At 41.7% G+C, this 21766-nt stretch overlaps 1 protein-coding gene across 1 annotated transcript in view; it reads left to right on the top strand.

Moving 5' to 3' along the window:
- The first annotated feature begins 1425 nt into the window (after positions 1 to 1425).
- PLPPR1 (phospholipid phosphatase related 1) overlaps positions 1426 to 21766 on the top strand; it is a 115674-nt gene continuing 95333 nt past the window's right edge. The window contains exon 1 of the mRNA XM_088531368.1: positions 1426 to 1513. The gene's annotated coding sequence lies outside the window, so the exon portion shown is untranslated. The remainder of the gene's footprint in view (positions 1514 to 21766) is intronic.

Here is a 21766-nt window from a genome sequence, read left to right as displayed (position 1 = left end):
TGTGGCTAGTGGCGCAGGTTAGCGAGGCACGAACAGTCCAGGTTTGATTTTGGTTCAGTGCTGATTTCGAGCAAGTCACCTCACTGTCTTGTACTAGCAGACTCCCTGATTGTGAAATGAGGGGATAACGAATTATCCAGAAATGCTTCTGTAGCTAGCTGCCTTGGCAACTGAGGAATAAAACTGCATCACCCCACATAAAAGAAATTTGTTTGCTTTAGATGTACTTTAGCTTGTGATTTCTATTTTTTTTTTTAATTTTTACAGATCGGCAGGAGGACTTCACACACTAGCAGAAAACCATGACTCTGTGCTCATTTTCAGCAGAATAACTACTGTGTGATCTTTTCTTTGGCCTGACATTAGGAATTTGGCTCATGTATAAACGTCTGGGGTGGTACTGCCTTTCTTGCATACAATAACGCATCTGTGACTAGGAGGCAAACCTGAGGTTAATGCAAAGAAAGCAAAAGCAGTAACGTCCCCACTGAGCTTATAATGATGGTTTGTAGGGAAAAGGGAATGTCAGGTGCCATTAACTCAGACTAGCGCAGCAGCTTCTGCACAGTAAGGGCTGGTCCTATGGGTGCTGGGCATGCTTGTGCTCCTACATTTGTAATATATCTCCGCAAAAATTTGCACAGGGTTTTGGTCAGTAGTGCTGCCTGGTGAGGTGTGTGCGTGATGCAAGGAATCCTGGCTTGGCCAGGGACTGGGATTTGGGTCCCACCCTCCCTGCCCTTGCTGTGCTGCATGCTCAAGGCTGCAAGTGTCAGGGAACTGAGAGGGTCTCGGGGGGGCAGAGGTGCTGACACTGCTATGGGTCACTCAAAGCTCAGCCTGCTGTGTGTTTGCTTTTCTCATGGGCTCCATTCTTTTTCTATGCGTTCTCTCTCACACATCTTTTTTAATTTCCCTTTTTTTTTTTTCAATTTCCTTTTTCTTTCTGTGGGCTGGGGGAGTCCGGCCGGTGGCGACGAGATATTAAAAATTCGGAGCTAAACGGTCACAGCAGCTGGGTCTGGGGCAGCCAGAGCAGACGGGAGCAGCCGGAGTTTCGCGCTGGCAAGCGGTGAATTTCCGCGCAGGGAATTTCTGCACCGCTGCCCCGGGGCGGGCGGCTGCGGCACGGGGGGCATCGCGGGGGCGGCTCGGAGGGGCCGGGGCGGTGGGTCCCGCCGCTGCCCTCCGCTGCCAGCCGGCCCCTTTCCCCTCCCTCCCTCCGCTCCGCTCCGCAGCCGCGGAGGCGGAGGTGGCTCCTGAAAGCGGGAGCCGGCGGCGCGCAGAGGAGGGGAGGCGGGTGATGGGGAAGGAGCGGCGCCAATTATCTCCCCGGCGTCATTAAAAAAAAAAAAAAAAAAAAAAAGGAGGGGAGTGAAAGAAGCAGCAGAAGAAGCGGACGGCGGCGGGAGAGGCGCCCGGCCCCCCGGCCCTCTCGGCGGAGGGCGGAGCACGATGCGCGGCCGCCGGGCGCTGCCCGCCCGCCCGCATGGACGGGGATCCGCGCCGCGGGGTGAGCAGCGCGCGGCGGGGCGCGCGGGGGCCGCGCGGGGCTGCGCGGGGCGGGCGGGCTGCTCCCCCGCGCCTGGAGCGCGCCCGCGGAGGCGCTCCCTGCCCCGCGCGGCAAGCGCAGCCGGGAGGGCGGCGAGCGCGCGTGCGGGAAGCGCCGCGGGAGCCCCGCGCCTCACCGCGGTTTATCTTTGTGAGGGACTTTTATTATTTTTGCGCAGAAGGTTCACCGGGTTATCCCCTGCCCCTCCTTGGGCGCTGGACGTGCCTCCTCCATGTGGCCCTCTCCTTCCCTTCCCAAAGGGACTCTCCTTGCAGTCCCTGCTGCTGACCTACATGGAGCAGTGCTGGCTCACACCTAGCTCGTGTCTTCTCTCTGGGTCTCCTGCAAAGCAAAGACCATTCCTACCGCACTGCTGTTTTAGCCTGCTACTACGATCTTACTATGTCTGCAGCAAAATTTGTGTGTTGTATTCTCCGTGAGTGTGGGGACAGACCTGAGATTCCTGTCATCAGCCCACGGAGAGGCAGCTGTAAAGGAAGGCAGACACCATGTTTCTGTTACTATATTTCCCAAGTCTGCTCCTCTCCCGTATTATATTGCAGAAAGAGCTACAGAGTTGCTTGTTTGGTAGTTTGGAATAAAACTGTAATGCTGCAGCAGTGCCTTGGGGATAAACCGCATGCAGGAGAAAGGCGCTTCAGAGCAGAGATGTAAAAAATCTCTGTGAATATATTGCTTATATCAGCACTGGGTGCTTTGAGAGCCCAGTCCTAAACCCTTGCATGTCTAGAACAGCTAGGGGCTGCAAAAAGGGAAGCAAGCAGGCTTTTTCATCAATTGTCATTTAAAGCTTCAGCCTGCCTGTATTGAGACGGGATTTACAAGCTGACTTCTGGGGTTATGCAGTAGCATCTCCTGGATGCTTTGAGAGAGTACTTTTGAAATTGAGAGTTAAGAGTAGCAGTACTGTGGTCCTGCATGTAGCAGGATCCTCACCGGCACGCTAGGGATGGGTGCCTGAGGATGCACTGGACAGAGCAGAGACTTTGGGTTACAGCTCCCCTACTGCAGATGTGGTGTGATATGTATGGTGAGGAAAAGAAGAGGTTCATAGCTCTGCATCTGCACAGAGATTTATGCCTATGTATCTGCCTGGGCACAAGAATTTAGGGCTGTTTTTTGTTGTTGTTTATATATATATATAATGTATTTTTATATGCAATTTTTGTACAGCATGCCCCTGTTCTTTAACTGGGAAGGAAGGAATTGAGGAATTATTCCAGAAAGGGTTACCTCTGAGGCACAGAGGCTTCTCTGTGTGACTGCCCTCAACCTCTGAATTCAAAGATCCAGTTTAGTCTGAGATCTTCTGAGTCTGAGCGTTCTTTTATAAAATCATTCCTTCTTTTTTTTTTCTTTTTCTTTTTTTTTTTTCCTATTTCTGAAAATAGCAAAGGGAATTCCCTGAAAGCCCATAGCTTCTTCGCTTCATTTTTCCATAGATAAGCTTGAATGTACAGGAAGAGACCCTAATTTGGAGTTTGACCCAGACAAGGATAAAGGACAGATTTACATCAGCTGAGGATCTGTCAAGTACCAGGAGCTATGACAAGAAATCATTACAGCCTCCCCATTTTTACTTATTTTCTTTCTTCTCTTGAACTTTCATTACAGCTCTCATATGGCATATTTCAGTGGCATTCTGCTCATGCTTTGTGACAAAAAACATGATGCTGGAAAAGATGTTAAACCCGTGTATATATATGCTTATATATAAAACATAATATTATATATATATATAATTAGTTATTATTTAATTATTATTTAATTATGCCTAATATGCATATTAAAACATGATGTTCAATGCCATTTCTTCTTTGAAATGGCATTGCTTCTTTGAAATGGATGTGCTTTTTTTATTTTTTTGTATGTTGGCTTACTGTGCTAGTTGTTATTTTACTCCCTGAAACAGGTTAACAAACACTGAACACTCTACTTGTTCTTTAGCAGTAGTTAGATGCAGGAGGAGGAAAAGGGCAGGTAAGGAACCATATCCTTAACACTTCACATAATACAACAGCATTTGCTTAGTTACAGACCCTTTCTCTGCATCTGTGGTAGCAATTTACTTGAATTGGGAAACTTCAGTAGCAGGGGAAGGAGAGATCTGAATTTGCAATTGTGTCATAGTTGTCTCTTTTTGTGTGTGTGTGTGTGTTTCCTTAATTTTGTCAGGCAGCTTTGATACCCTTGGAAGACTCCCTTTTTTTCCCCCTTAGCTCACTGTGCCTTCCTTCTTTGTTCAACTGCACTCTGGATGCACTTGGCTGTTGTGTGTGCGGAAAGGTAGAGGGAGAGAGGAAGAGGCTGAAATGGAAAAAGATTTTCCTAATTTTTACTTCATTAGATAGTATGCTGAACAGATCAGCCTACTTTCTAGTGCTCTGCTTCTTTGTTTTGTTTTGTTTTTGTGGGCTTTTTCTTCTTCTTAATAGTTTCTCCAACCACAAATGTCTTATACTTCTGCTGATAATAAAACAGCATGGAGGAAGCATTTGTGTTCTAGAGGATCTATTGATCATATAGTTTTGTCTGGGACCTTATCGTGGAATTGTCACTTATCTGTATCTCACTCAAGGTATAGAAAATTTATGTAGTGACAAATAGCTACATATCATTAATGCTTATAAGCAACACTATTTTATGTACTGATGATGCCCTGGCAGAGGTACTCTGGCAGGATCCTCATACTGTTTGGAGTTACCTCATGACTGACTTTTTCATTGGGTCTCTTGTCTGTAAAGCACTTGAACTTCCCGAATGGAATTTTAGCTAAAAAGACAGCACAACAGAATATGATATATTTCTACTTTTAAAAAAGTTAGAAAAGGTAAACCATATTTAGAAACCAGTATAGGATAAACTTCATATTGCTCTTCCTGTGAAATTGCTCTTTCTGCTGAAATCAACTGTACCTTCTAGTTCTGAGTGACTGAGACTGAAGTGGTTGTTTCTTAAGAAGTGAGAGCACTACTACTTCCAGAAGTTCAAATCTTTAAGCCTTTGCTTGGATTTAAGTGTCATCTTTCCCAGATGAAAATTCTATGTAAATTAATCTGATTCAGGTCAAGTTTTGCCCTGTTGACTTGGTTGGCAGCCAGGAGCTTAGATCTCCATAATTTACTGCATGGTATTCATTATGGGTCCAACTGTGATGTATGCTCCTCTGTGCTCTGAATGTTCAAATTCTGGAAGAAATCCAATATTTTCATATTTCAATGTTGTAGTGTGTTTTATAGATTTACCCCTGAGCATTTCACAGGTCATGCTTTTGTGGATTCTGGATTGGAGGTTTTTATTTATGTGTTTGCTTGTTTATTTGTCTTCATCTGGTCACAGATGGAAGAGAAACATCACATCTGCAAACCCTAATCTTTGCAGAGGAACATTCACAACTCTTGGAGTCTTTTAATACCTAAATATTTCAATGGGACATGATCATAAGGACAGAGACTAACATATTCCTTGCTACTAGTGTGTGAAAGTGGTGCTGCGACTTGCTTACATATCCTTCAGTCCTACATGTCCTACATATATTTAGGTATTGTTTGTTGTTTTTGCATATCAGTGTGAAGCTTGCCCTTCAAAGGCACTTCTCAAAAAAAAATCCAGCTCAGCAGTATCTGGGAAAGCCGTTGTGGGTGGTGCTGTTTGCATTACACAGCTACTCATCTTCAAGACCTCATGCTTTTGCTAAGTCTGTGTTGTCATTGTTACTATCGGATGACATAATCAATATTGGAAAAATTAAAAATAGAGAAACACTAGCTATTTTGAGGGCCTATTGGTTGGGTTGTTAGATATGAAGATATGTTCACCCCTTTCCCTTTTTTTTTTGGTAATATGCACCTGGTGGATTGGCAGGGCAGCGTCTTTCAGTTGCCAGCAGCTAGGTCAGCAACGTCATGGATCTCCTTCTGGCCTTTCTTTCTTATACTGAGTGTACCCCTTCCTAAATAAAGAGTGTAGTTATAGCCCCCTTGTGTTTGTTCCCCTTAAAGTTCCCCACATCACAGTAAGGCAGGGGGTAACACAGACCCGTGGGGAATATCAGCGTAGACCGGTCAGTATCTCTGTTTTCTTACACAACTGTTTTTCCAACAGTCAAGTGGCTCCATATTCTGTCAAGCTTTTTGAAACATGAGATAGTTTTTATCCCAAGTGGGCTTCTTTCTTTCATGGTTAAAAGTATAGATCTTAGCTGTGCTATCATCTGCTCCTTTGCTAGATCATAGAATCATAGAATGCTTAAGGTTGGAAGGGCATCTTGTAACTGTGTCCAACTTCTCATGTGCAGCAGTTCCCTTCTGACTATATTTAATATCATACCTGACTTACTGGGGATATATTTAATTGGAAAGAAGTTGCCACAAGCAGAGCGGCGGGAACAAAATGAGTCCATATGTGTAAGACAAAGTTTTGATAATTTTTTTCTGAAAGCTTAATGATGCATTATTTTCATATCTTACTCAGCACTACAACTGGTTTCAAGGCAGATCCACATACAGAAATGCGCTACTCATTGATTTCAGGTACTCTTAGGGATCTAAGACCAGAAGAAAAGTGGATTCATTCCTAATTATCAGAAATGTCTCTGTAAGATAGTGGTTTAGAGTCACCTATGGAGTTGGGCATTCTTTTGGAGTAAAGTTTCTTCTTTTTTTAAAGGTGCTGCTTTTATTCAGGATAAGACAGGGTGGTTAGATTACCACACATTCTTTATCCTTTTATGCTAGTTGCTTAAATAACTTTTAAAATGCAGTCTGATTCTTTTGATGTCTACTTTCTCTTTGTTGCAGTCCACTAAAGAGAGAGCAAGTTCTTTGTTCAGAAGAGTATCCCTTTGGGAAGCAATGCATATGACACTTAAGGTTAATGGCTTATATTATTGATCACAAAGAGACTTTGTAGAATTGTAGAGTTAAAATGGCAAATATCTGAGAGACACTGACACCCAAGTTTACTTTACCAAGTTTTCACTCACCCAGGAGTGCCAGAAGGCAGCACTCATTCTAAAATTGAAGTTCAGTTGTACATCATTACAAAAGTGAACTTTATTCTCCTCTAAGTTTCTCAGAGAGTCAAATTTATATGAATCTCATGAGGTTCATCTGGATTTCATACTTAATGTCTTACATGTACAGTTTCACCGGAGCAGACTGGAATGTGTGCTTGGAGTTTGTCAGAGTTAATGAGTTTCCAGAGAAGCTTTGGGTTTCAGCCTCTTGAAGTAGATGCCTGTTCAGTAACTTGGATGGGAGCACAAGATTTCCATGTCAGTTTCCATACATGGTTCTTGTGCTTCCTTTTATTGTTTTGCTGAGGCACCAGTGAGTTCAGAATCCTGCTTCACCACTCATCAGTTTAAATCAATCAAAAAAAGAGAACAAAAAATTTCAACTTTGATGGAAACATACATTCTGCAAAAGGCAGTTGTACCACATTTATATTCTGCTGCATGTTTCTGTCACCCACACTTGTAAAATATTCACTGAAAACAAGATGAAGTACATTTGATTTCCACACATAAAATAGCTTACTATATTTGCTGAGTAATTACTTGTAGCTCTTCAACAGCAATTGTTTTTTTCTACTTATTCTCGTGCTCCTTTTGCTTTCATTGGGCATGGGGTGTTAACAAAGAAAGAACTGTGTTGACTATTTGTTTTTAAATGGGCTGAGACATTCTACAAGAAGCTTGGCAAGTAGAAAGCCAAGCCTTGTAAAGCAAGGTTCGGATTTTGGAAGAATTCTGTGAGAGCCATTCAAGGGGAGAAGGAAACAGTACTGGAAGGGTGATGGGTTATTTTAAGAGTATGGCTTTTCTTCAGGGCAATACTTCAATCATGTTCCTTTGTGCTAGAAGATTGCTTTTTATACCAGTGAAACATATTCAGTAACTTGTAAGAATAATGCAGGATTGATGGCAATACTGTATGTGGATAAGCACAGTCAGGAAAAGTGTTCACGCAGTCTATTGCAGGAGTCTCGGCCTCTCACAGAGCAGACCTGTTGCACACACACATTCTCTGCTATGTTACAACAGTTCCCTGGCTGTCAGGCTGGCCTTGGGCATGCTTACAAAATGCCATGGCAGCTTCAGCAAGCAGAAATGACCAAGGAAGAGAGGACAGTCTGCAAAGTGCCCCAAAGTGTCATTTATTTCTTGGCTGAGGATCCCATCTTCAGGCTGCTCTGAGCCATGCTGTGCTCCTGGTGAAGAGATACTATGGGAGGAGTCTGTGCCAAGAAAGTGCTGGAAAAAATCTGGACAAAGAAAGGAAGATAAATGTGTGTTGAACAAGAGTTGTTTACAGAATTTTTATTGTGATTTCAGAAATTTTCCAGATAGCTCAAAACCTTTAATAGGCTGAAGAAGTGTTGACTTGAACCAAGCAGCCTGAATGTGCAACAGATTTAAGAAACTTAAGTCTGAAACACTAATTGACCCTGGATCATCTTTGCAGTTTGGATATTTGGGATTTGAGCTGGCAGTAGAAAGGAGTCCACCTGGCAAAATATATGGTGATAGGTGGCATATTTCTTAATAGCAGGCAGAGCCTCCAATAGTGTGTTTCTAGCATTAGGCTGAGTCGAGGGAGTTTCAGGTCTCCCCTATGTGAATATAAGACACAAACTGATGAAGGTTGCACAGCCTTGCATCATGCAAGCAAATTAATCTTTGTTATCTTAAGAATACAGTGAATGCTGTTTGGAGAGACATGAAGATATATATCACAATTTATCTACCCCTAATGCCTTTCATGATCGACAATGTCCTTCAACAACAGAGAAGAAAAATACCATTCAAGAAATGCATACCCTCCTGAGACTTTCAGTGAAACACTTGGTCTTACTGCATTGGGCTCTGTACTACAGACACTTTATGCAGACAAAAAGTAGTTTTCTAGCCCTCTAGTTGCAGGAGGTTCTGTGCAGATAGGGCTTCTGTGTGGGTAGAGGACTGCCCTTTATAGCAGTCTGTCTCACAGGTAGAAGCAAGTTAGGTGCTCAGTGGTGCACTGCAGCTGTGTTGCTACTGTGAGACTGGCCCCCAGAAAAAATGATTGGTACATTATAATTTTGCAAGCACTGATACAGAAGTGACCAGGGAAAGGCCATCATTTATACGGGATTGTCAAATACAGTACATCTGCTTCTGCTCTCATGCATGCCGGGTGCATGAAGCCAGTGACCCATGGATTTGAGAAACAACTTGGAAATTCTGAGATATCTTATGTTAGATAAGGACAGAGCCAACTGAAAGGAAATAGAGGTCTTGTCATAATCAACCTGAGCCTTATTCAGAAGCTGTAATGACAGTGGGGAGATAGCATAAGGCCACATTAATCTATCCTGCCATCGTGTCCTTTGGGAGATGTAATTCACATCAGCAAAACAGCACCCGACCCACCCACAGTCAATCAACGAGTTCAGTGCGCTGAGAGAAGATTGAATCTGGACTGTATAGAGCTTGCATCAGCCAACAGATTATGCAAGGCAATTGCAAAATTTAACTAATTCACAGGTGTTCTGCAAGGAAAATAGTGTATGTGCTACAAGAAAATAACTTTTGAGAGAAGCTGTTCAAGGACTGTGTGCCAATCATTTATTTGTGTGATTGGTATGAGAAAGGACTGTGTGCCAATTGTTGACTTGTGTAATTTGTTTAAAAGTAGAGGAAATTTTGACTAGAATTGGCTGGTTTATGACTTGATTTCTCTTATACAGGCAGTTTCCATAGCAAAATAAAATTATATAATACAGGGAGTTCTGCCAAAAATTGTTCAGAATTGAAAAGTTTTGTTCTAAAATATTGAGGAAAAATATTATACTCAGAAATAAGAAAAAAAGGATGTTTGATGGAGGGCTGGATTTTTGGAGGGTTTGTTTTATTTTGACTTAAAATTACAATCATTAAATGAAACAATTTTGAGATGATAAGAGTGATTTCTTCTGCATTATTTCCAGTTTCTTGAATTGGAGAAGATCATGCTTTTCACTTGGTATCTAGGCCAAGAGAGGAGGCTGTGGTGCTTGAAACTGCAAAACGAGATCAAAGATCTGTGAATCAGGATTGAGTCAGCAATGTGCCCTTGTGGCCAAGAAGGCCAATGGGATCCTGGCCTGCATCAGGAGCAGTGTTGCGTGCAGGTCAAGGGAGGTGATCTCTACTCAGCTCTGGTGTAGCCTGTGGAATATCGGGTTCTGGGCTCCCCAGTACAAGAAGGACATGGTGCTTCTAGAGAGGGTCCAGCAGAGAGCCACGAAGATGATTAAGGGACTAGAGCATCTATCATATGAGCTAAGTGAGCTGAGCCTGCTTAGCCTGGAGAAAAGATGGCTGAGAGGAGATTTGGTCAACATGTCCAAGTACCTGAGGGGTGATTGTAGGGAGGATGGGGCCAGGCTCTTCTCTGTGGTGGCCGGTGACAGGATGAGGGGTAACGGGTGACAGAGCCCTGGAACAGGCTGCCCAGAGAGGCTGTGGGGTCTCCTTCTCTGAAGATCTTCAAAACCCACCTGGATGCCACCCTGTGTCCCATGCTCTGGGTGTCCCTATGTGTGCAGGAGGGTTGGACTAGATGATCTCTAGAGGTCCCTTCCAACCTCAACCATTCTGTGATTCTGTGACAGTCTCATGACTCTGTTGTCTTTGTGTTGAAGTTTATAACCATTATTTGGATTCTTATTTTTGTGCTAAGATGGAAAAAATGCACTTAATTTCAGGCAGAATGAAACACTTTGTGCCATTGTTCTATCTTTATTACAGTGTGGAGTTTCTTTTTTGAGTAAACATTTTATTTAACAAAAGTTAATTCAAACTTAAATATTGGAGTAGTTGACCAAGAACCTGTTGCCAAGTCCCTTAACTGAGCTGTTGCTTAGTCTTAGTGTTTTATCGCTTGGATTCACTAGTTCTCTTAAGAAAAAGGAAAGTGTGCAGCTAGTATTCAGTAGCATAGCAGTGGTCTGGATAGGATGCAATTCATTTATTTAATATGCTTGAGATTCCGGAGGAACCACAAATGTTTGTCCACTATGGAAAAGGAAACACCAAAGACACATTCTCCTTCCACAGTGTTACAGCCCTTGAACTGTAAGAGTAAGCCAGTTTTCACCTGGGACACTTTGCTCCCCCAGCAATTATATTATTGTTCATTTATGATCGCCACAGTCATGAATAAGCTATTTGAAGTCATATGAATGGTAGGTTGAGCATATTAATGGCAGGCTAAACCAAGAGTGATAGGATAAGGCCCTGCCTGGAACAGCAAAAATAAGTATATAGCAGTGACCTATAAAGTTCTTCTTGGCTTTGTTCTTTAATATGAATATGAATACAAATGAAAGTGTAAGTGAAGGAAATGCTAAATGAGCTTCTTGACATTTTTCCTGTATTGACAGATCTGCATTTACCGTTATGTCTGTTTACATTTTCCACACTAAAACAATGATCTGCAAATTAGTATGCAGTTTTCTGTCCAATCTAATGCTTGTGTCTTTGGAATGAACACTAGTATGATTCTTAAAGAATAAACAAGGCTCTTATGGGACCAACTAATCCGGTTGTAGCAGGATCTCATCCTCTAATCTCTTTCAGCCCAGTAGCTCTGTGGTCACTGAGAATGCACACACAGAGGCACACGCTGAGAATACACACACAGAGGCACACACATTCCCAAAAAGGAATTTGTTTATTATTGAAAAATTGGTGTTTCAGGTTAGACAAATTTAGCTTGGGGACAGATATTAATATTGTTCCTGATAGTTTAGAGTCTGAACAGAAATCTGAGCATTTTGTTCCTTCAGTATGGGCCTTTGAAGTCTATGTCACTAATAGCGCCCAGGGTACCCAGGCAACTATACCCGGGCAACTACGAGCAGCAGCAGATCCTCATCCGGCAGCTCCAGGAGCAGCACTACCAGCAGTACATGCAGCAGTTGATACTGTTGTGGCATAGATCATCATTATGTTATGGTGTTGAATTGGGCTTAAGTAGTTATTTACTGTGGAGGTACTTAAGCAAGTTGGGTGAGGGAGCTGCTGTTCTCCACACTTCTGACAGTGTAGAAAGACAACCCACAACACCTTGTCTGAAGGCAAGTCCCATCTTAGACCAACTTCTGTCTTTGCTCTCTGGCTAATGCAATATTACAAAGACAGACCTACACCCAACAGGGAGAACACACAGCTTTTCTTAGGAGCAAGATGTGATAATGACAGATCTGGTCACAGAAGTTTGCTCTTGTGGAGTTCAGCTCAGCATTAGCAAGAAGGAACCTTCTGATTAAGTTTGTTGTTTGCTTGTTAATTATTGTAGTAAGTTATTTTTGTATAGCTATTTGTTTCAGGACAGAATTTTTTTTATGTAAGTCATCTACTGCTTCTCAGGATGGACCTTACTTAGCATTTGAGTCTATCTTCCTCAATCTTGTATTTCTGGAAAACTGATGTCTTCATAATATTTTCTTAAATTATTAACATTGCCATCTTCTTATAACAGTAAGGCTTTAATTATATTCAAAAGTTTTCCTTCTCTACATTTGTTTGTACTGTTGAGACTGTTTCTGCTGCTGTCAGAGACTTTTTCTGACGAATGTGTCACAGTCCTTAAAGATGGCTTAATCTGATTCTAAGTTATTCATGGCATTCTTGGGCACATAATAGTGAAATGGCTTCACAGATCTGAAACCTATGCAGCAGAGAGTTCAAGGCAGTTAATGTTTGATTGCATTCTTCCTTTTATTCTGTAGGAAAATACACTTGTTAGTGTGAGAGACATTAGTTGTAAAGATAAGATCACTTTGAAAAGGTAATTATCCAAAGAACAAAATAATTTGGTCAGTAGAGGTTACTTTTCATTGTTCTTTCCCTATGTGTATGTCTGACTCCTGAATTTCTCCTTAAACCAGGAAATGGATTTTACCCTCATTTGGAGGGAAGGCAACGCACTTTTCTACTTTACATTACATTATACAGGTCTCATACTGAATGTCACCGGCTCACAGAATTACAGAATGACAGAGTGGTTAAAGTTGCCAGGGACCTCTAGAGACCGTCTAGTCCAACCCCCCTGCTCCAGCAGGGACATCCAGAGCACGTGGCACAGGGTGGCATCCAGGTGGGTTTGGAAGATCTCCAGAGAAGGAGACTCCACAGCCTCTCTGGGCAGCCTGTTCCAGGGCTCTGTCATCCTTACAGGAAAGAAGTTCTTCCTCGCATGGAGATGGAACTGCCTGTGTTTCAGTTTGTGCCTGTTGCCTCTTGTCCTGTCACTGGATACCACTGAAAAGAGTCTGGCCCCATCCTCTCGATACCTTCCCTTAAGGCATTTATATACATGTTCATGAAGAGCATACTTCCTTCATATTCATGAAGGTAAAATCAGACAGTGTAAAATGGTTGATAAAATCTTACTGCATTGTGGAATGATAGGAAACAGTCATTTCAAAAAGGCCATCTTTTCTTTCTTGCTATTTAACACAGGGAGAGATAACTGTGCTGCCTGTAGAGTTCCATCTATGTCTTAGGATTTTAAGCAGAATCCCGTGCATGGTGCAGGTAACATATAAGAAAAGTAAGATAAGTATTTATCTATTCAACAAGGGAAATAGAAAAGCAGGAATAAAATCTGTACTATTTTATGAAGGAAAGGGAATGAATCAGACAGTAAATGCATGTCATATGCATGTCAGTTAGAGTAGAGAGAGTCCCAAGGAAAGCACAATCCCATAACAAACCGCGGAAAGGCATATTGCATGATTTTGCGTCTTGTGCAAAGCCAGTGAAGAGTTGTCAGTACCCAATTGGGTTTTAATCTGCATGGAAGGGCAGAGGGATAGAAGTGTTAAGGATATCAGGACACAGAGGCTCTTAGGTGTCACATCGAGGCATTTGTTCTACGTGTCATGAGTTTTGTCCCTTCTTGGCTTCCTCTGTTTGCCTGTAGTAGAAAAAAGCCACCTCATCCCCAGTGACTGCCCTTGCCTAAAGTCTGACCTGTGAGCAGTTCTCAGAGTCTTGGTCATCTTCTTCAGCTCAGCGGGAAGCAAGGCAATGTGTCTCCTTATCTGCCAGTCTTCACCATCGGTGACATATCGCATCTCTGCATTCACAATGCGCTACACCTGCAAACATTTCGGTTTTATGTGGCCTTTTTTGTGACTCCATTCTGTTTTTTGTCTATTTGTAAGCATTCCATTCTTTCAATTTTTTTTTCACAGTCTGGCTGGCAAGAATCAGATGTTTTTCAGATTTGTTCCCAGCTTGGCTATTGAAGAAGTCCTTAGACCTCCATTCCTGTCTGAATGTCCAACTGGCCTTTCTTAATTTCCTGGTCATCTCAATCCTTAGCTATTTTTTGTTCCTTACAGTTTTGATTTGATCTGTTTGTGAAGGAAACAGCAGGGGGAAACTGAGGCTGCATGAGTTACCGCATTGTGTTAGGCAAGTAAATTGGGATCACAGGCAAAACTTAGGGGATTCTTTGTAGTAATTGCATTACTGGGCTTGTTTTATGTCTTATTAGGCCCAGTGAGAGACCAGTAGTTTCAATCAAATCACTAATGATTCAAGGTTGGTACTTTTTAGAACAATTAGCTTTAAATTCTTCAAACAATTATTCTTCTGGAAGTTGTTGCTGATGAATTATCGAGCAGGGAAGGTAACTGAAATATTTTAGTTCAGGTGAGAACTGAAGATGAGAATTAGATGAGAGTTTGAAGCCGGTTTTCAGAAATTCTCTCACCCTGTGCTTTAGTGTAACAGAAGACGTGTGTGGCCCTGTTTTGTCAGTTTCCTGCACACAGTTTATTGTAAACAAACAAATGCTGGGGCTTTGGAAAAGAGGAGCTCTTATGCTGAGAGTCGTGCAACTTGCATCACTAGTAACGCATGCACAGTCTACTGATGTAGTACAGATGGGAGTTACTGCAAATGTAGCTGGATATGGGGGCAGAAAGACAGTGATCTGATAAAGAATATAATGGAGATGGATAAGGAAGGGATTGAAGTGGTGCGAATAATAGTGGTTCTGTGGGAGTCCAGGCTGGAAACTGTTATGTGAATGAGGCTTGGTCTACACTGCCATCCCATTTTCTTAATGTCTTTCAGATGAGGCAGAAGCCAAGTCGCTCCACTTGGCCCTGGAATTTGTGCTCATGCACATGTGAATACAGAACAAGTTCACATTTCCTGACCAGTCCTGCTGTAGGAGCAGGATTAGGGCCATGCAATATCTTAACCAATGTGTCTACAGCTTTCTTGACTCTCCTCCACATACACGCTGGCAGCATGCACCTAGTGTGACCTCCTGTGCAATGTACTTAGGGTTTTACTCTTGCTGGTCTTTTGAAATATACAAGTATTGTTTCAGAAACAACTTCTAAAAAGTATTTAAGCTTGTCTGGTATCTTCCACGGAAGTATGCCTGTGTTCCTTTCCCCTCTCCTTCCACCTGTACATGAGTGTGCGTCTTACAGTACCAGTCAATCCTTTGATGATAGCTTAGTCTGTTGCAGCCAAGTATTCAGTTTTACTAAAGGAGTAAAATTGTGTCATGTGAAAGCTGAAATATAAATAATCCTGTATAGTACACAGCCTTGAGGGGACTGAGCAGGGTGAAATTAAACCAACAGAACAGTGCTTGTGCTTTTCTCTTTGCTGTCTCATTTCTTGTTTGCTCAGGTTGAATAGGAATAATGCATGTGCCCAACTTCTTTCCAATTTCTTTATTAAATGTTTCAATTTTTAAGAAATAATCATTCTTCTAAATAGGCATCAGCTCCCATCTTGGTCATTAGCTGTCATTGAGTATAACAAATAAAACAGAAACAAAAACTGATGCGTAGGTGGCATTTCAAGTTGAATACCACACCCTTTGATGTCAGCTCTTTCATGTTTTGGAGAAGCTGTGCTCCAAGAGATTTCTCCTCCCCTTTCCTTTATCGTTGAGGTGCTTCTCACAGAATTTGTCAAATATCTGATTGCTCACATTTAATGGCGAAGCTTGCACTGAGTAGCATAGTTTGACCCAGTATATGCAGGTACTGAAACTGCCCCAGAACAAGAGCTTTATTTTGCTGTGCATCAATGGAGATAACAGCTAGAATAATAATAAATAGAATATTTCACTTAGATTTTAAGTGCTTTGGTGGGGGCAATTTCACAAAACAGCTCTTGTTTGTTTATAAGCATTTTTGCTATACACATTGACAAACAATGAACAGCATTTGTTAAGACATCCCTTCTACATGCTGAATGTGTAAGTGCATCATTGCTTTGCCTCAGCTCTCAGAATGTACTCATCTATTTTTGCTGTCAGTTTCCACTCTTTGTTTCGCTGCCTCTGTCTCTTGGTCTCAGAACCTAATTGAAAGACAATTAAGCCAAATTAGCTCTCTGACACAAAAAGGGTCCCAGCATTGGCTCGGATGTTTTGTCTTGCTCTGAAGAGCTTCTGACACTGGAAGACTCTTCAGAGAGTCCCACTGTTGGTGACTTGGGCAGAAACCAAATGGAGGGAATATAAACAAACTTGACAGAAATAGAAAGCATGCAAACTCTGATGCATTTAGGTCATGAATGTTTACCTGTCTTCCCAGGGATTAGGAAGGAGTTGTAGGCAGGTTTATTACTTGCGGACAGCAACCTCCCTCTGAGCACCTGGAGGCTGCCACTGTCAGGCAGGATATTGAGCGTGATACATGACTGCTCTCATTCCCGCATACCCATTCCAGGATCCGTGTCTGGAAGCGCAGCTTATCTGCTGCAGAGTGGATACAGATCGGGTGTCTGAGCTACTAAAATTTCCAATAACTCTGCCTAATAAGCATCATCCCAAAGAGAGTGCCTGTGAAGGTCAGCTCTAATGGAATCTTTCTGAGCTCAGAGAAACCACGGTTTTGAGGCAGGTTGCTATAAAAGATATGATTTGTCTAGATACAGACATAAAGGGGGAATCTCACGAAGAGCGTTAAAAAGCTTTTATAGGAGCAGCAGGCATGTAATGGACAGAAAGTCAGTCTAGGAAAGGTGTTTGTGGTGTTTGTAGTATGTCTCTGACAATAGTAGGCTTCTGTAACCCCAAAATATTCACACAGTTTAAGGAAAATTAACCTAGGAATGAAAAGGACTACAATCAAATGTTGAGCTACCCACTTATCACTCTTATGGTTTAACTGAGTTTGGTGATCAGATATGCCAGTTACAGATGGTTTGGCTTTCAAAAAATGTATAGAAAGGAAAGGTTTCTAAGGACAATTGCTTTCTTTTACGTTTCAGATTGGCCATAGTCCTTTTTATAGTAGTTTTGATATATAGATTTTGAGGAAAGGGAAATGATTATTGTCAAAGTAAAAGCAAAATAAACAGTCTAATATTTCTTTAATACATACACATTTTTTTAAACCAAATATGTTAGGATACCCTTTGAGTGTGATGAAAAGAAAAAGTGATATTTAGAATTTTTAGAAAAAAATTGTAACTACTTGAAATTTGATCTGTGCTGTATTTTGCACCTCTTCTAATAGATTTGCCCTAACTTAAGAGTGTGTCCACAACTAACTGATTTCCTTTTTTATAGTAAGTCTATTGTGTTAGTGGATATAGTTGTTATACTGTTATTCCCCTGAACATATACTTCAGATGGTAATATTAACCAAGGGCAGTTAAACCGTATCTATTTTCTGAGGCTTGTGATCTTTAGATAAAAGGTGGGAGAATATTTTGGCTCAATTTTTCTTATAATCTCTGCTCTTTTATGTGATTTTTTTTCTTTTTATACTTGAATTCCTGATCTTTGACCTTTCTCCTGCAGCCCCGTGGGGCTTAGCTCTGCGAATGTTTTCTTCTGGCATTCAAGACCTATCTGCTGCAACCACAGCCACATGCAAGTCCAGTTGGACACGCAAGACCATGCTCTGCTGACGCTGACATCGATGTGATGTATCTGAAGGCTTGCAGAAAAGAGCAGAACTTAACCCTTTGCATTCTGTAATGGATCTCACTCATCCATGCCACTGTATTTATTTGTCTTTGTTGCAGCCTCACTCTTCCCCTCTCACTACTCTTACCTTCTACCCCTGTATTTTGTCTCTCTGTGGGAACACCTCAAAATGAATCTTTTCTGCCCTTCACAATACAAATGTATGTGCCTTGTGCTCCCTTTAGACTGATAGGAAAGCTATCGTTCACAGCATGTCTGCACACAGACACTCACACGCTGGAAATGTAAATATTTCACCAGAGTCCCAGTGGGGTGATCTATAGCAGTCAGATGAAGCAAGGTCGGTCTGCCTTTGGCTTACCTGAGCCCAAAATAGAAAAATTCCACCAGTGATGACTGTTTTGGTGATCTGTTGATATTTGTGCTCTCTCAAAGAGCTGTCTGGAGAATAATTGTGCTTTTTGACCTTGTTCATGGTCAAATAAAACAATTCATAAGAAGTATTATTGCCTCTAGCCAGAATTTGAGAGATTCCCATTCCAATTCATTTCTATGTGCACAAATATGTTGAGTGGGCAGCAGAGAGCAGGACTGACCTTATGGGTGTTTCCTGCTTCTCTCCACCTCCTATATTACCAAGACCATTTCCTTTTTGATCACTGTCTAGACAAAAGGCTTGTAACAGACATAGGGATTCAGCTTCACCTCAGCCTTAGCTATTTCTAAGGTAAGTACCAGCTTACAGTAATAGCAGAAGGCGCAAAATGAGGAGACCTATTGATCCTATTTCTTGGGTGGTTGGGTGATGTGTATGTCCTGCTGATCTACTCATGCTTGGTGCAGGTACGTCAGCGGGAGTGGAAAGGACTGAGGTGGCTGATGCAGAGTGACCAGCCATAGCTGTGGCTGGTGATGTGGCTCTCCTTTGATGTCGTGCCCTTCGGCCCCATGTCAGGCAAGAGATCTTGGATACGAGGATCAGTATAGCTAAATTTCAGAGGGCAGGCTATAACACTGCCCTACCATGACAAAAAACATATGTTTGAATTCTTAAAATGACCTTTGTGTGGCACTTCTGCTGTGCTGTATACCCACATAGGAAGCATTTGCATGGGAGGTGAGAGAGCCATGCTGAAATATCTGCTGACACTGCCTTGCATACAGCCTCTCTCCAGCAAAGGCTGCATTGTGAGGTGGGGAAGGAGCAGTCACAGCTGCAAAATCCCTTCACAGCTTCCTGCTGGCTCTGTTGTGCTGCGAGGTCTTTGGACCCGTCTAGTGAGGCAGGGAAACATTTAGTTTGAAAATGCTGCATAAAGTGGCCCTGTCTCTAGTGCAGCTTTAGTTGCACCCACTGAGAATTTGGAGTTTTATGTAGGAATGGGAGTTTACAGGGCTCCGTCACAGCTGGGCAGAAGATTCGAAGCTGTCAAAATCACAAATCGGAGTTTCCTTTAGAGAGGAAGCTGGAGTCTTTCGGTGGGAATATGGAGAACACAGACACCTGCCCCTGATGGGAGACTTTTTGTTGCATACCCTGTCATTTTCAAGCATTTAGTAGCAGGTTAAAGCTGCACTTGCACGTCATGAGAAGCTTTCTTGTTTGGCAGTGATGGCAGCACTGTATGTTAGACCAGTATTTGGCTTACTGTTCAATACAAACTATACTCTCTTGGGCTCTTGATGCTTTGTGTGTTACGCTTATTTAACATAGACATTTCTTCAGTTTTGGCAATGTTCATAACTGGAATTGCTTTGCAAACTAGCAAATCGAAAATTAGGTAGTTTGCCACATCAACAAGAAAAAAGAAGTGTAGCTAATTTTGTCCCTTGGCCATGACTGAAAGTTTTCAGTTAATAGTTAGAAGGGCAAGTACCCAGAATAAAAACCTGCCTTCACTGGAGCACCGTCAACTTAAACTAGTAGAGAGCACAGCCCTAAGGATCTGAGACTGATGTTTGGTCTAATAATTTTGAGAAGAAAAAGGAAGGGAATGCCATAATTTTTTGGTGGGAGGACATGAGGGGTTTGTGAAGATGGTTCATGGAATGAGCTGAATTAGTAATCATGCGCTTTCTACTCAGTCTCCAACGGATAACTACTTCATTTAATCTGTTCTTTTAAATAGCTGGCTTATTGAATGAAATTGTTCGTATGGGTAGTTATTTTTCATGTGTTAGCTTGTCTGAGCTAAACAGGGATATGCTGTGTGGCACTGGCTTAAAAGTATGCAATGTGTGGCACATCCAAGTACATCCTATAGCACACAGAGTAAAGGAATGATGTGGCTTCAACCAAAGCTTTTGTTTATTGCTGATTGAATGGCCTACCTGTAAAGCTGACTGGCAAGAGGTTAGAGAAAAGCTCCTGCTCAATGTCAAATATTAATTTTTATACCAGATGAAGCCTATTGGTGTAAAGAAGATTCACTAAGAAAACACTTGAAGGAGAAAAGCAAGGATTCAGTCTAGTGGCTTCAGATGACATAAGTTTAAACCACTGACTTGTACAGCGTTTGAAGTGATATTATGTCAAGTTGCTGTTGGAAACTTTTGTATAGTTTCATAGAACTCGTTGGTTCCTTCATTCGTGTGGACACCTGAGAGTGGTAGTATGCACTCAGTCAATTTTTTCTCACTCACTTTTAATAAGAATTTCATTTCTGAGATTCAGTGCCTTGTTCACTGTCTCCTTGTCCTGTTCTTCTAAACATCCACCAGACTCATCCAATCCACTGGACTGTCTTATTCTTTGGTCCAGCTATTTTATAGTCTCTGTACTGAAGCTCTGCTGCTGAAATACATTTTAGATAGGTTGGATCAGAGTTGCTTCTTTTTCCTAGCAGGGCTAAATTACATCCACATTATGTATTTTGCCTTATATTTGGGGTGAAATATGTTACATTTTTAAGAGTCATAACATGTCATGTTAATCTGTTGATGCCTACCTCAGGTGAACTCCCACTGGCTTCTATGCACCCACTGTGAGTCTTGACTGCTTAGATTTATCAAAACCAAACATAAAAATATATATAAACAGCAGGGCACTTTCTTCCCTGCTGTTATTTCCTTTAACTTTTTGTATCATTTTTCCCCATCTAAAACCTTATTTAAGGAACTCTCTGAGGCAGTATTTTTAGCAACACAGAAACTGGGACATGCAGAAAAAGCAAGCTGCTACTTACATTGCATTTTTTTTCCTCCCCTACTTGGTTTGGATGGATAAAATGGAAGTCTTAGGGGATGGTATCCCCTGAATAGGGGATGGTCATTTTTTTTTTCCAGTAACTCTAGAAACGGAAGCTCAGCTCCTAACTCTGACTTCAATTTTGGTAAGTCATTGGTGCTTGAGTGCATTGATGGTAGTTAGGAGCTACATCTACGGGGTTTGGCCTCTGGAGTTGCAAGGAATTATGAGGATGAACTGAAGTGAGAAAGCCTTCACACTCTATCAATAATAAAGAAAATGTTGCTGGATTTGTCTAGATATGCTTTTTAGCTGTCTGTTTTATATCTGCTAACTATAGCCGTCCATATTGTATCTGCTGGGAATTTAGAGAGTTAGAAAGGGTTTTTTTTTTTTTTTTTTTTTTTTTTGGTCTTTGTTTCAAGCTCTTTAGTTGTTCTGTTACAGAGCATTTTTCCCTGAAACTGTGAGTTAAGAAACTTACTTAATTTCACCCTTTTAGCAATAGCATGTGTATCCAACAGCTGTGGCTTTACAAAGAAAACAGTCTGTTAAGTATTGCTTGAAATTGTGAGGTGGTAACACAGTTGGCAAAAAGTGAGGATAAAAGGCTAATCAGCCGACTGTGCTAGTGTTGGACGTATGTAAGGACTTAAAGCATGTGTTTGAAGCTGGATTTTCTGCTACCTGGTCATTTTCCTATGTTTCTAGCAAATAGGTGATGAACACTATTGCAGGAGCCAAACAAGACCTGTTTCTGCTGGCAGATCTCCTGGGGAATTTGTTTATGCTGTTGCTCTGTCTTACTCTTCCTTCCTGTCCTTGGCTTCCAGAAAGCATGTATGCAAACTTCACCTTTCCCGCTGTTAATATGAGAAAGCTAGGTTCACTTTTTTTCTTTTCTTTCCTTTTCTGTTTTTTAACATGAACACTGATGAATATTCTAGGACTATTCGAAAGTACAAGTAGATTTTTTGGAAAAAAAATTGTGTAGTTGCTTTTGGAAAATAAGTGCCTTGCTCTCTTTAGAAAAAACACTCTAGTGTTAAAAATCTG

Source organism: Tinamus guttatus, unplaced genomic scaffold (genome assembly GCF_059628265.1).
Source record: "Tinamus guttatus ecotype Peru unplaced genomic scaffold, ASM5962826v1 Tinamus_guttatus_pri_ptg000410l, whole genome shotgun sequence".
NCBI lineage: Eukaryota > Metazoa > Chordata > Aves > Tinamiformes > Tinamidae > Tinamus > Tinamus guttatus.
The sequence above is the reverse complement of the archived record's forward strand: the minus strand, read 5'-3'. Positions and strand labels throughout refer to the sequence as shown.